General features: G+C 46.4%; 1 long non-coding RNA gene across 1 annotated transcript in view; it reads right to left on the minus strand.

The window, feature by feature from the left end:
- Window positions 1-3,691: 3,691 nt before the first annotated feature.
- LOC125454270 (uncharacterized) overlaps window positions 3,692-13,016 on the minus strand; it is a 31,642-nt gene continuing 22,317 nt past the window's right edge. The window contains exons 2-3 of the long non-coding RNA XR_007247959.1: window positions 10,869-11,031; window positions 3,692-6,087 (exon numbers count right to left, since the gene is read on the minus strand). This is a non-coding gene — a long non-coding RNA (uncharacterized LOC125454270). The remainder of the gene's footprint in view (window positions 6,088-10,868; window positions 11,032-13,016) is intronic.

A 13,016-nucleotide genomic window follows, 5' to 3' on the forward strand; every position in this document is an offset into this window, starting at 1 on the left:
CGTTGGAACTTTCCAGTCTAACATTCTCAGATTATGATCTCTCTTCCGCCTCTCTCTGGAACTGCTGATCCCTGTTAGTCTTGTAGATGATGCTCCCACTCATAGTATGAAGTAACACTTTGAAGGGAGCCTATTTATCATTAAAAGATGGAAACCCTCCACTGGGATAATTAGAGTCAGTGGAGACTGACATTAATCACAGTCACTGAACGAACAGATTCAGTTAACCCCTTCCTTACATCACTTTTCATGTCACAAGAAAAGGGGACATTTTCTCAGTATGGATAGGAGGTATGAGGGTTGCTAAGAAATGGGCAACAATAATGTCAGATAACAAGGTGTAGGGCTAGATGTACACAGCAGGCCAAGCAGCATCAGAGGAGCAGGAAAGCTGACATTTCAGGTCTGAACCTTCTTCAGAAATGGGGGAGGGGCAGGGGATTCTGAAATAAATAGAGGGGGGGGGAAGATGGGTGTAAGGTGGATAAAGGAACAGATAGGTGGAGAGGAGATGACAGGTCAAAGTGGCAGGGATGGAGCCAGTAAAGGTGAATGTAGGTGGGGAGTTAGGATGGGTGTTGGTCAGTCAAGGGAGGCGGACAGGTCAAGGAGATGGGAATCAGGTTGGTAGGTAGGAGATGGGGGTAGGGGTTGACGCGAGAGGAGAGAATAGGTGGGAGAAAAGATGGACAGGTCAAGGAGGCGGGGACAAGCTGGGCTGGTTTTGGGGTGAGGTCAGGCATGGGAACAAGCTGAGCTGGTTTTGGGATGAGGGCGGGGGTGGGGAGATTTTGAAGCTTGTGAAGTCCACATTGATAACATTGGGCTTCATGGTTCCCAAGCAAAATATGAGGTGCTGTTCCTGCAACCTTCAGGTGGCATCGTTGTGGCACTGGAGGAGGACCAGGATGGGCATGTTGGACAAGGAGTGGGAGCAGGAGTTGAAGTGGTTCACGGCTGGGAGGTACAGTCATTTGTCACGAACTGAGCGCAGGTGTTCCACAAAGCGGTCTCCAAGCCGCCGCTTGGTTTCCCTGATGTAGAGGAGGCCACATTGGGAACAGCAGATATAGTATATCACATTAGCAGATGTGATATCTGTTTAATGTGTAAGGTTTACTTGGGACCTGGGATGGGGGTGAGGGGAGAGATGTAGGGGAAGGTGTAGCACTTCCTGCAGTTGCAGGGAGAAGTGTCAGGGGTGGTGGAATTAGTGGGGAGTGTGGAGCGGACAAGGGAGTCACGGAGAGTGGGGTCTCTCCGGAAGGCAGACAAGGGTGGGGATGGAAAAATAGCTTCACTGACTTTGTGTAATGATGTTTCCATTGTTAAGTGGTCTATTACAAACGCTTTCTTGACATTGAGATATCATTCAGTGCATTGAGACTGTTGCTCAGGAAGAGCGGAAAAGAATTCTGTCCCATATGCCTGTTACAGAGGGATAAGAGGAGTCCATGCAGCCCACATGAGCCTATTACCTCTTAAAAGAGGTAGAAATCTGAATTGATAGCACATTTTGTGAAGGAAATCATTCAAAACAGTAATATTACTGCAGCTATACGAGGTCTTACTGAGAAGACACCTGGGAGTATATTATGTTGCTTGTTTCTGTAACTGAAAAGGGAGAGACTTCCAGCATATACAGTTTAACAGCTACTCATAATCCACTGGTTGCTGTGTCATTTACTGCCTTGAGCCTGTTACAGAGAAACAGGAGGAGACCATTCACCCTTTCAAGCCTGTTACAGTCATACATGAGGCCACTTGACTTCGCCAATCTGTCATAAAAAAAGAACTGCCAATCAAGTTGCTTTCCCAATGACAGAGAAAAAAAGCCACAAATACAGAAACAAAAGAGAAAGGCTTTCAGTCAATAGAAGTTGTAAGGAATGTGAAGAGGCCATTTGATCCCTCAATTCCATTCCACAGGAGACCACACAGCTATTTGAGCTCGTTGCTCAGAAGCAGGAGGAGGGCTTTGATTTCCAAAAACCTGGTACACAGGAACAGGACAATCATTCAAATGCTCAAGATTGTTACACAGGGAAGTCTGGAGGCTAGTGAGCCCCAGGATGCTTCTACCCAGAAACAAGAGGTAACTCACTCTCTATCAATATGCTACACTGGGAGAGAAGGTGGTTGGCTGGTTACAACCAAAAATATGAATATGTTGCATGAGTGGGCCATTCAATCCTGCTCCACCATTCAATGAGATCATGGTTGATCTGATTGTGACTCCCCTTTCCATTTTACAGAGATTCCCCCCTTTGCAGTACGTGCTCCTTTTGTTGGTCATGTTGCAGACACAGATGGTGTAACTGCAGTGATCATGATTTATCCAGAGTGGGTCACCAAAGCCTTTGGTCTTCCTGAATGTCCACAGCAGCTTAAAACACAACCTCCGGGAAAATATCCCCAGCATTGGAACTAACTTTCCAAGGCCAGACTTAAGGCAAATGCCACAGACATACAAGTTAGAAGGCTGTTTTGAATCTAATAAAGTGTGAAGGATTACTTATGTTACTGAACACATGATTAACAGAGAGTGACTAACACAGGCATTCAGTAGACAACCACAGAACAAAGTTTCAAAGACATGTCTCCAACATGGAGTACTGCACAGGGCATAAGGAATTGAAAGAATGAGCCAGCCATGGTCTTTTTTTTGTTTCTGTGCTTCATTAAAGTGGAACTTAATGCTCCAGGAAGATCAAAACCAAAGGCCAAGCAAAGATGCAGGACAGTTATTAAGATTAAAATTGGACGTTTACTTAATGGACAACAAATTGCAGCATTATTGGGGTGGACAGGGGAATAGGATTAGTTAAGAGAAGTGAGAGCTTGGTGTGACCAATCATATGGGTGAGAACATAAAAGAAAGGCATTGCCAAATCAACAGAAATGGTTACTTGTATTACATTCTCAATCCACTTCCATGAACGAGCCCAGACACCATAAATCCAAATGAGATATCTGTTCAGCATGGAACACTGTGCAGATCAGGTTTGTATACTTCTCAATATAACCCAGCAATCTGTTCAGAGTGGAAAACTGTACAGACCGCACTAGTACATTGATCTATAATCTCAGACTAGGTATCTGTCCAACATGGGGAGCTGTGAAGCCTACAGCAGTGCTTTGATCTATAAATCTTGACTAGGTATCTATAAAATCAGACAAGATATCGCCTCAGCACAGGGAGCTATGCAGACTACAGCAGTGCATTGATCTATAAATGTGGTCTGGATGTCTGACCAGCATGGAGAGCTGTCAGATCAAAATGAGATGTGCAGAGGAAATGAGGGGCAGTAGAGTGAATGTGCACAGATCTCTAAAAGTACCTTGACAGATCAATAAATTGGTGAAGAAATGATGTTCAATTCTTTCCTTTTTCAGGTAAGGAGCAGAATATAAGAGCAGAAAGCTTATGGTGGATCTGTATAAATAATCAGTTCAGTCATACCTTGAGTACTGCGTCCAGGGGACTGAGGATATTTTCAAGGATGCTGCCGAGACTCTGGAAATGCATCCATAAGAAAAGTTAGAAACAGAAGAGGTAAAAGGGTGATTTAAATGATGGGGGTGTCAGGTTCGTTTTTGGAGACCCTCATGGACTTGATGCAATAACAAAACACTGACCTGTTTAGAAAAACACAAATGCTTTATTACAAAGCAAGTACAAGCTGTGGAGAATCACTGTACTCAACCTGGCATGGAGTGCAGAGTCTCTTAAGCAATTCTCCCCAAGTGCGGACAGTCCCCGCTTTTTATACTTTACCAAGTGCGTAATACATAAAGCAATTTTACATCTCACAATGATAAGATACATGAAACAATTACTACAAAGACATTATACAAGACAGTTATTACATCAAAAACTTAACAAGACCAGGATATAGTATCCACCATTCACGAAGTGACTGCTAATGATAGGAGGCGATTTCAAGTTGCCGAAGTGGCAGAATGTAATTTCAAGCTGCCGAAGTGTCTGGCTTGAACAAGTCAGTGCCCTGGCCCCTTTATCAGAGACACAAGTTACACACTTCAGAAGTCTCACACCTTTACAAATGCTCCTCACTTAACTTTGAGACAGTTTCCACATATCCCCATGCAGGAAGATAAAGATTTGTACAGTTTAACTCAGTTCTATTCGGGCAGGAAGCTTAAGGCAGTGTCTGCATACCTATGCGTAGGCAGATAAAGGACATTAATTTATAGAAATATAGAAATCAGTGGGATGTTATCCCAATAACATCTCATTCCTTCCTTTTATCATCTCATGATAACCTATATCGGGGCCGAGAAGGGAGCTGCCAGCCTGTCAAACAAATCTGCAGCAAGGGTTCAGGCATTCCATAAATGTACGGCAGACAGCTATGATAACTACTAGAACAACTAACCCATGTAGCAAGTATGAGCCCCAAGAACCGCTCATAAGCCATCCCAACAAGCCCTCCCCAGGTCGGAGTCCCTCTCTGTACTATTCCAACTGCCCCTGTATGGCTTGAATAGCCTGGGTAATGTTATAGGACTTGTTGGTAACATGGGTAATGCACTTGTCCCCTATAATAGTGCATATTCCTCCTTGCTGAGCCAGTTAATAGTCCACTGCATACCGAGTTTGTTGTGCATAGAGCCGAAGTTCAGCTAATTCTTGGTTGACTGCCTCCAATGCCATCATTGTGCTGTTTCCCAGGGTGGTGAGTCTGCATACAAGGTAATTTTGATTTTTTGTGGCCACCACCCATGGGGAACCTCCCAAGCTGACTGTTCCCAGGGAGCTGTATCCCAAGGAAGAGCCCAAGGCAACTGGGTTCTGCCATGCAGCATAAAACTCCCAGCTCAGGAAGTGTGTGACAGTTCGCCGTTGAGTCTGTGCGTGTTGGGTACAAGGGACCGTGAGGGGCCCAATGGTCCCAACAGCAAACAGCACTGGCAAAGTCAGAGTGGCAGACGTGAAGGTCCCGTTAAGGAGGAAAACAAATCCCTTCTTAGCCCGGTAGCAGGTAACAGACTCACATTCCTTGATAGCTATTCGAGGAGGACTGACCCTTATACGGATGGAAATTTGCAGGGTTAAACAGAAATGACCCGTAGTCCGTTTCTACATGGGTGCCATTGCAATCCCCACAAGGCCAAAGTTTGCCCGGGGTCACAGTTATTGGCTTAGCTTCTAAGCAGGGGCAGTTCAACAGTCCTTCTCTAGCGGTGCAATTTCTTTTTAGGCACCGATGGGGCCAGGAAACATTTTGGGGGTGATTAGTGACTAGAGCATGCACACAAGTCCCAGTTCCATTAAAGCAAAACGGATAGCTGTTGGGATTTGTACAGTTAGCCCCTTCTTTCCCATACCTAGGTCTAGAGTCCACACAATCAGAGGGGACATTAACTACCAATTCCACACACTTACCCTGCACACCTCTCGTCCAAGTTCCCCTCTCCCCTCGGCAAGGTTTACCGGAATACTCTACTTCATAAAGCTGACGAAGGTTCGAGGCTGGTGTTGCCACAAATAATGTTTCTACAGACCGTGCTAGCAGGTAACGTGTTGTCCGATTCCCGTGCAGCTAGATTTGTGTTCTAAAAAACAGGTTGTCCTGCTGGCCATGCACAGGCAGAATCATACTCAGTCCAATAGTCAATTGCAAGCTGATGAGGAAATCCATCATTTGCAGTCACTTAGGTGAATCCAGTGATTCTGTCCTTTAACTTTAAGTGCTGTGGGAGTTTGAAGAAGCACTTGATATGGTCCTTTCCACCTTGGTCCGAGCTTGGGACGAGCCCAGTCCCAGACAAGTACAAAATCTCCAACCTGCGGCCACGAAGACCGATCCTGATTCTTGAGGTCTTGGTTCCAAGCCTGCGGAAGCGGTCCGAAGGCGCACTTCACTTGTGAATGGAGAAACTTTAAAGATGATGTTAGTTGCCGGAAGTACCTTTGCATTTCTTCTCCCATCACATTCAGGTCAATTTGGGTGAGTGGGCTGGTATTGACATCCCAGGGTGTTCTGCTAGGTTGGCCATAGGCTGGTACTGCTTCCAAGAGCCCAGTAGTAGAGTGGGGTGTTATTCGCATGTGGTACAAAGCTAGGGGCAAAACCTTTAGCCAATTAAGGCCGGTCTCCAATGTCAACTTGGTCATTTAGTTCTGAATGTTCCATTAGCTCTTTCCACTATCCCTGCCACCCAGGCTGGTAGGCACAGTGGAACTGCTGTTGGATGTGTAACACATCACACAGTTCCTTATTAATCTTTCCTGCAAAGTGAGGGCCATTGTCCGAACTATTTTGTCATGGCACTCCAAACCTAAGTATTATTTCAGGTAATAATAGTTGTACTACTGTTGAGGCTTTGTTGTTTATCGTCAGAAAAGCCTCTATCCACCTACTGAATAAATCTACAATGACGAGACAATACTTATAACAGTTTACGTGCAGTAATTCAATAAAATCTAGCTGAATGCATTCAAACAGTCCACCTGGCAAGGGTGTTTTTCCTGGTGAGCATCTCACCCCCTGACCCACATTGTTTTGCTGGCATGTAAGACATGATGCTCTTCGAGACTGGGCTGCTTCAGTCAGTCTGGAGTGCCACCAGGTACGGAGCAGAATACCACTCATTCCCTCCTTGCCAAGATGGATGTCAGAATGCAGACAATCAACAAGCGTACGTAACAAAGCATCAGGTATGCACGCTTGGCCGATTGGAGTGACCCAAAGGCTTGAGGACGCAGAATGCAAACAAACATGCGCCTTCCAAATATCCTTTTCAGAAGCAGGGGCATCCCCTGTAATTGCTGAACAGTGACTATATCTGGCATGCCCGTCTTGTCTGAAGGCATGCGATTTACCGCCTGCTTGTTCATAGAGGGTATAATAAAAATTTGGTCTGCAGCAGCCTGTTTAGCAGCCAGATCAGCCCAAGCATTGCCCCAAGTAACTATAGAATCATCGGAGGCATGGGCAGCGCATTTGATAATAGCCAATTGTTTAGGGAGGAGGATTGCTTGGAGGTGTTTTTAACATACAGGGAATTCTGGATGGGTGTACCTGAGGATGTTAAAAATCCACGCTAAGACCACAACTGGCCAAAGTCGCGCGAGACTCTAAAGGCATTCTGAGAGTCGGTATAAATATTTGCCGACTTCCCTGCAGCTAGAATGCAGGCATGGTTGAGGGCAAAAAGTTCTGCCTTCTGAGCAGATACCAGAGGCTCAAAACGTCGCCGATTCTAATGTGGAGGCAGCATCGACAATCGCATATCCAGAGAGGGGGTACCCAAGGGGGATATGGAGGAACTGTCACCAACAAACAGGATAAGATCTGGAGAAGGGAGTGGGGCATCAGTAAGGTCCGGGCGGGGAGAGGTTAGAAATTGGTTCCTTAGCAGGCAGTCATGTGGGGGTTCTAAGACCTCACCTGGGGGTTCGCTTAGAAATGCGGCTGAGTTAGTAGCGGAGCAGGAAGAGATCAGGAATAAATTGCAGGGAGAATCGGGGAACAAGCGGGTAATCCCTGAGCTACAGTGTCCAGGCAAGTAGTAGTAGGCAATGGTCATTATAATTCAAGTTTAAAGGTCCTACTGTAAACTTGTCAGTTTCAGTGTGACGCATGTGCGTGTGTAAGCAATGTAGTTGACTGCGAGTTATGTCCTTGATATCTGAAGAATGGCAGCACATACACAAGAGGAAGAAACAGGGCTGAAACCACAATGAGATCAGCCATGATCTTAGTGAATGGCAGAGCACATTTGCAAGACTGAACAGCCTACTCCTGCTCTAAGTCCTCTGTCCACTATTGAGGAATAGGGGAGAGGGGGATGTCAGCGAAGGCCTGCAACACAATCACTGCCATAACAAAGTTGTACGGTACAAAGGAAAGTCATCAATTTAACAGCTTACAAATCAGATAAACACAGTAGAAATGCTACAACACGTTGCCAGATTGAACCAGGGAAGCAGCATGGGCACTAACATTGCCAGGGTGTCCTGAACTTAGAGAATGGCAGGCGGGAAAAGTTGGTTTAAAAATTACCAAGCAAGAGTTGGATGTCTTGGAGATGTGTGTGGGCATCACCATCAGTCAACAATTACTGAAGAATTATAGTGTAAACACTGTTTGAACAGATCCAGAATGGTGGTTGGAAGGTTCAACATAAAGGTTGCTCTTAAAAAAAACAGCAGCAAACACCATGTCCGTTAAATAATTATACCCTAGCACAATCAGGAAAATCATGGCTCCAGGATTCCTTCCCACTGGTTATAGGAGAAAAATACAACTGATTGACCAAATTATACATGCTAAAAAATTAACCAAAAATTTACCACACCCAAAAATCATTAACTCTCTGTTTTCAAAGAATGTGTGTTTCAGGTCCAGCGACCCTTCCTCAGAACTGGAATGGATGAATGAAGGAATGGATCATGGGCCCTAGGACCCAGCGGAGCCACAGCTGTGGGAGAAACTGCAGCCAGCAGTTTCAAGAAGTATCAATTACCTGGATAAGTGGTTGTGAATTTCAAAACAATGGCACGTCCCACTGATGGAAAGGCGCTCTCCTGTCTTAAAGCAGGGAGGCTGGGAATTTCACGGTGTTGGATATTTTGAATGGTTTCCAGTCTGTCCCCGTTCGGCAGGAGGGCCAGTACAAATTTGCATTTACCTTTAAAGGACAACAGTACATGTGGAGTTGTCTGCCACAGGGTTTCCATAATAGCCCCAGCGTTTTCCACCAGTGTATGACAGACTGTTGAAGAGATTTCAGTGAGCCACACAGGCTTGTACAGTACGTGGACGACATCCTGTTATTCACAGACAATAGTGAGGAACATGGCCCCCTAGGTAGTGAGTTGTTACAACTCCTGTGCAAGAGTGGGTTGAAGGTAAACCCTAAGAAGTCACAGATAGGGTTGAGGGAAGTCAAGTTCCCGGGACTGACCCTGAGGGCTGGAGAGCACAGCACAGATGCAGCACAGGCTGAAGAGGTCTTGGGCGGTGGTTTGGTGCATTTGAATAGTGCCCAGGATGTAATCTAGAAAATCTTTTGGGTTAGTCTTTCGATCGGGGCCCTTGACATAATTAAACACATCTCTTGCGGCTTCCGACGGGTACAGACCTGCATTGTATTTTGAACGACTTGTGTGTTGGGTTTGGGTGAGGGACCGTGCATTTAGGAAATTGTCGGTGATTTTTCTTATAGGGGTCCTTCTTTAGGGGACAGTTATCCTCAGGTTCGCTATCCTCTGCCGTGAGTCAGGACTATCATACTCGTCGCTACTTGTAGAATCGCTAGGGAAGATTAAACAGGTGCTAGAAGGTCGAGTGAACTGTACACAGGACTTATGTTTTCCCGGGCTTCCCTTGTGGGTTTTAAAAGAATCCTGCCGTCCCTCCTTTTGTCCACTAACAGTTTGTTCTGTATTCTGATGAATTAATTTGTTTTTCTGATGAAGGGTCTAGGCCCGAAACGTCAGCTTTTGTACTGAGATGCTGCTTGGCCTGCTGTGTTCATCCAGCTCCACACTTTGTTATCTTGGATTCTCCAGCATCTACAGTTCCCATTATCTCGGTTCTGTTATTTCCTGTTTGTTTAGTTTTAGACCTAGTACAACAGGAGATAGGGTCTGTACAAGCCACGGGTTTGCCAGGGGATTCATGTGGGCTGACTACTGAAGGACTTGGAGATTCTATAGGAGGTTTGGTTTGGTCAGCGTACGGTGGCAGCGATAGGGCTACGGGCGATTGCTGGGGGCTGATGGCAGTGTTGGGGTGCCTGCAGATGTAGGTTGGCTAAGGACAGGTAGGGTTGTGAAGGGGGTAGTGGTCCCGATTAGGGCAGAGGGGTACCTTCCCCAGTCCTCCTCGTCTTGTTCATCCGTATCATTAATTTGGAGCAACATCAGCATGCCGGATGTGTCAGGGGGTACCTCCAACTTTTTTTTGTTTTGTCAACGCGGCCTGCCGCTCTCGTCCCCGTTCTTTGTATCGTTTTTCTCTCTCTCCTGCCTTTCTTGTTTAACTTTCCCTTTCATTCATCTCAGGATCCTCACACTGCAGTTTTAAAACCTCCCGTTTTAGGTTTCTCCTCATTATCACAGGCACTGATCCCTCTGCTATGTGCATTATCCACCCAACTAGCCAGTTTCGATTTTTCAGTCCGCTCCTCAGCTCCCCTTCTCCAGAAGGACGTTAACCCTTTCCAGTGCCTCTTCTGCTTTGGTGCATAGATCTACATCCCACTTTCCCCCTAGTGGCCAATTCTCAATTCCCAATTTTTTTTAAAGGCATTCCAACAGCCGTCTGTACTGTACTTCATTTTCGGGGTCATCCCGGCATAACCAACGTAAAGGGGTTCGACACCCGACTTATCCAGCGCTTTCACTTTTTACTTGTTTTTATACACTGCACCAGTGTCCTTAGTCTCAACACCCATTTCAGGGTCCTGACCTTCACGTCAGGGACCTTCACGTTAGGGATCTCCCCTCCTAACAACCTGTCTAAGGCAGGATGGTTGAGACAGGTATAGAATAGTTAGTGTCTGTCTATGTCTGGACACTTGTTGTACCTTCCCAATCTTACACTAACCCTTTTCCCAGTTATCTGACCTAGGGACTAACCTCCCAGACATTTCTCCCCCCCCCCCCATTTACCTGACCAGGGACTCTAACCCTGGCCACCGGGGGACTCTAACCTCCTGGATATTTTTCTTTACTAACCTGGGGACTCGAATCTCCAGGCGTTAGGATTTAGCAGTGTTCAAGACTGTGAGTGGTCTCGGAGTTCCGTCAGTACAGAGCCACGCAGGAACGGGGGGGGGGGGGGGTCGCACAGGTGGCAGGTTAGTGAGAGAGACCAAAAGGTGAATCGTACCTTGCGGGCCCCTCTGTCTTACTCCACCGACACTCGAACGATCACTTATTCAGCCCTCCATGTGAGACTGCTGTACACGTTGGAATCCTGCTCGCAACACCAAATGTCAGGTTCGTTTTTGGAGACCCTGAAGGATTTGATGCAATAACAACAAGGCACTGACCTGTTTAGAAAACCACAAATCCTTTATTACAAAGCAAGCACAAGCTGTGGAGAATCACTGTACTCAACCTGACATAGAGTGCAAAGTCTCTTAAGCAATTCTCCCCGAGCAGCGGACAGTCCCCGCTTTTTATACTTTACCAAGTGCATAATACATAAAGCAATTACTACAACATACAAAGACAGTTATTACATCAAAAACTTAACAAGACCAGGATATAGTATCGACCGTTCGCGAAGTGACTGCTAATGATATAGGAGGCGATTTCAAGTTGCCAAAGTGACAGAATGTAATTTCAAGCCGCTGAAGTGTCTGGCTAGAACAGAAGTCAATGCCCTGGCCCCTTTGTCAGAGACACAAGTTACATACTACAGAAGTCTCACACCTTTACAAATGGTCCTCACTTAACTGAGAGTTTCCACATACCCCCGTGCAGGAAGATAAAGATTTGCACAGTTTAACTCTAATTCTATTCAGGCAGGAAGCTTAACGCAGTGTCTGCATACCTATGCGTAGGCAGATAAAGGACATTAATTTATAGAAATCAATGGGATCTTATCCCAATAACATCTCATGGGCACCCTCCATTGCTCCCTGTGCAATGGCGTGGTCAGATCAGAAAAGGGTGGCATTTCATCAACTTACACACCAGTGACCTGCCTGAGACACCAGATGCACTCAGATGCATAAACAGTTTGGAGAGAAGAGAACTTTACTCTGTGTTTGATGACATAGCTAGAAGAGACTTGACTTTGGGTTCTCCCCACCCCCCCCATTCATTCATAGGACATGGGTGTTGCTGGCTGGCCAGCATATTTTGCTTATCCCTAGTTGCCCTCGAGAAGGTGGTGGTGGGCTGCCTTCTTGAACTGCTGCAGCGGGTTGACACACAATGATATGGTGCAGTGAATTCCAGGATTTTGACCCAGCAACAGTGAAGGAATAGCGATATATTTCCAAGTCAGGGCAGTGAGTGACTTGGAGGAGAAGTTGGAGAGGGTGGTACTCCCAGATATTTGCTGCCCTAATCCTCCCAGATAGAAGTGGTCAAGGGTTTGGAAGGTGCTGTCTGAACATCTTTGGTGAATTTCTGCAGTGCATCTTGTAGATAGTACACACTGCTGCCACTGAGCATCGGTGGTGGAGGGAGTGAATGCTTGTGGATGTAGTGCCAATCAAGCAGGCTGCTTTGTCCTGGATGGTGTCAAGCTTCTTGAGTGTTGGGTTGAGAACAGTAGAAGCGACTTTATTCTGTTCTGAGGGGTCGGGTGAAAAACACCGCTGAATACACTGCCTGGCAATCACGCATCCTTCCCAGATCACATGTGGAACACGTTTTCAGCATAATCTGAAAAGGACTTTGTCCGTGCCCGGCCTGCGCAGAACCAATCCGTGTGCAAGCTGCACAGAAAAGCCTCCATGCACAGGAAATACAGCGGGACGCACAAGGTGCAGCCATGACTTTCTCCTTCCCAGAAGCGAAGGGGCACCGTCAGGGACCCATTAGCTTTAACCAGACATTCTGCAGCAGTGTTCAATAGTCTGATCCAAGCAACAGACCGCATCCCCAAGCTGAACAGCCCCCAGAGTCCCAAACAGATACACATGATAGACCCTATCAAATGCCTTCTCCTGATCAAGAGACCAGTACTTTGGCAAAAATGGATGATATCCGGGACCAGGTGGACATTGTCGTAAATGCTCCAGTCCAGGACCATGTACAACTGGTCAGGGCAAACCACGTGGACCAGAACGGATGCCAGATGAGAATCCAGCGTCCTGGTGAAGATTTAATGATCTGTGCTGAGGAGGGAGATCGGATGCAAGTTTAAAAGAGATTTTCTTTGGCAGCAGCACAATGAAAGGGGCACCTCTCCAGCTGTAGGACACACCCCTGGGCCTTCCAGGACGTCCAGACCCCCTGAAGAACTCCAGTCAGTTCATCCTGTCCTAGGGACTTGCGTCTGGAGGCGCAGGACAGGGCA

The sequence above is a fragment of the Stegostoma tigrinum genome, chromosome 7 (genome assembly GCF_030684315.1).
Source record: "Stegostoma tigrinum isolate sSteTig4 chromosome 7, sSteTig4.hap1, whole genome shotgun sequence".
NCBI lineage: Eukaryota > Metazoa > Chordata > Chondrichthyes > Orectolobiformes > Stegostomatidae > Stegostoma > Stegostoma tigrinum.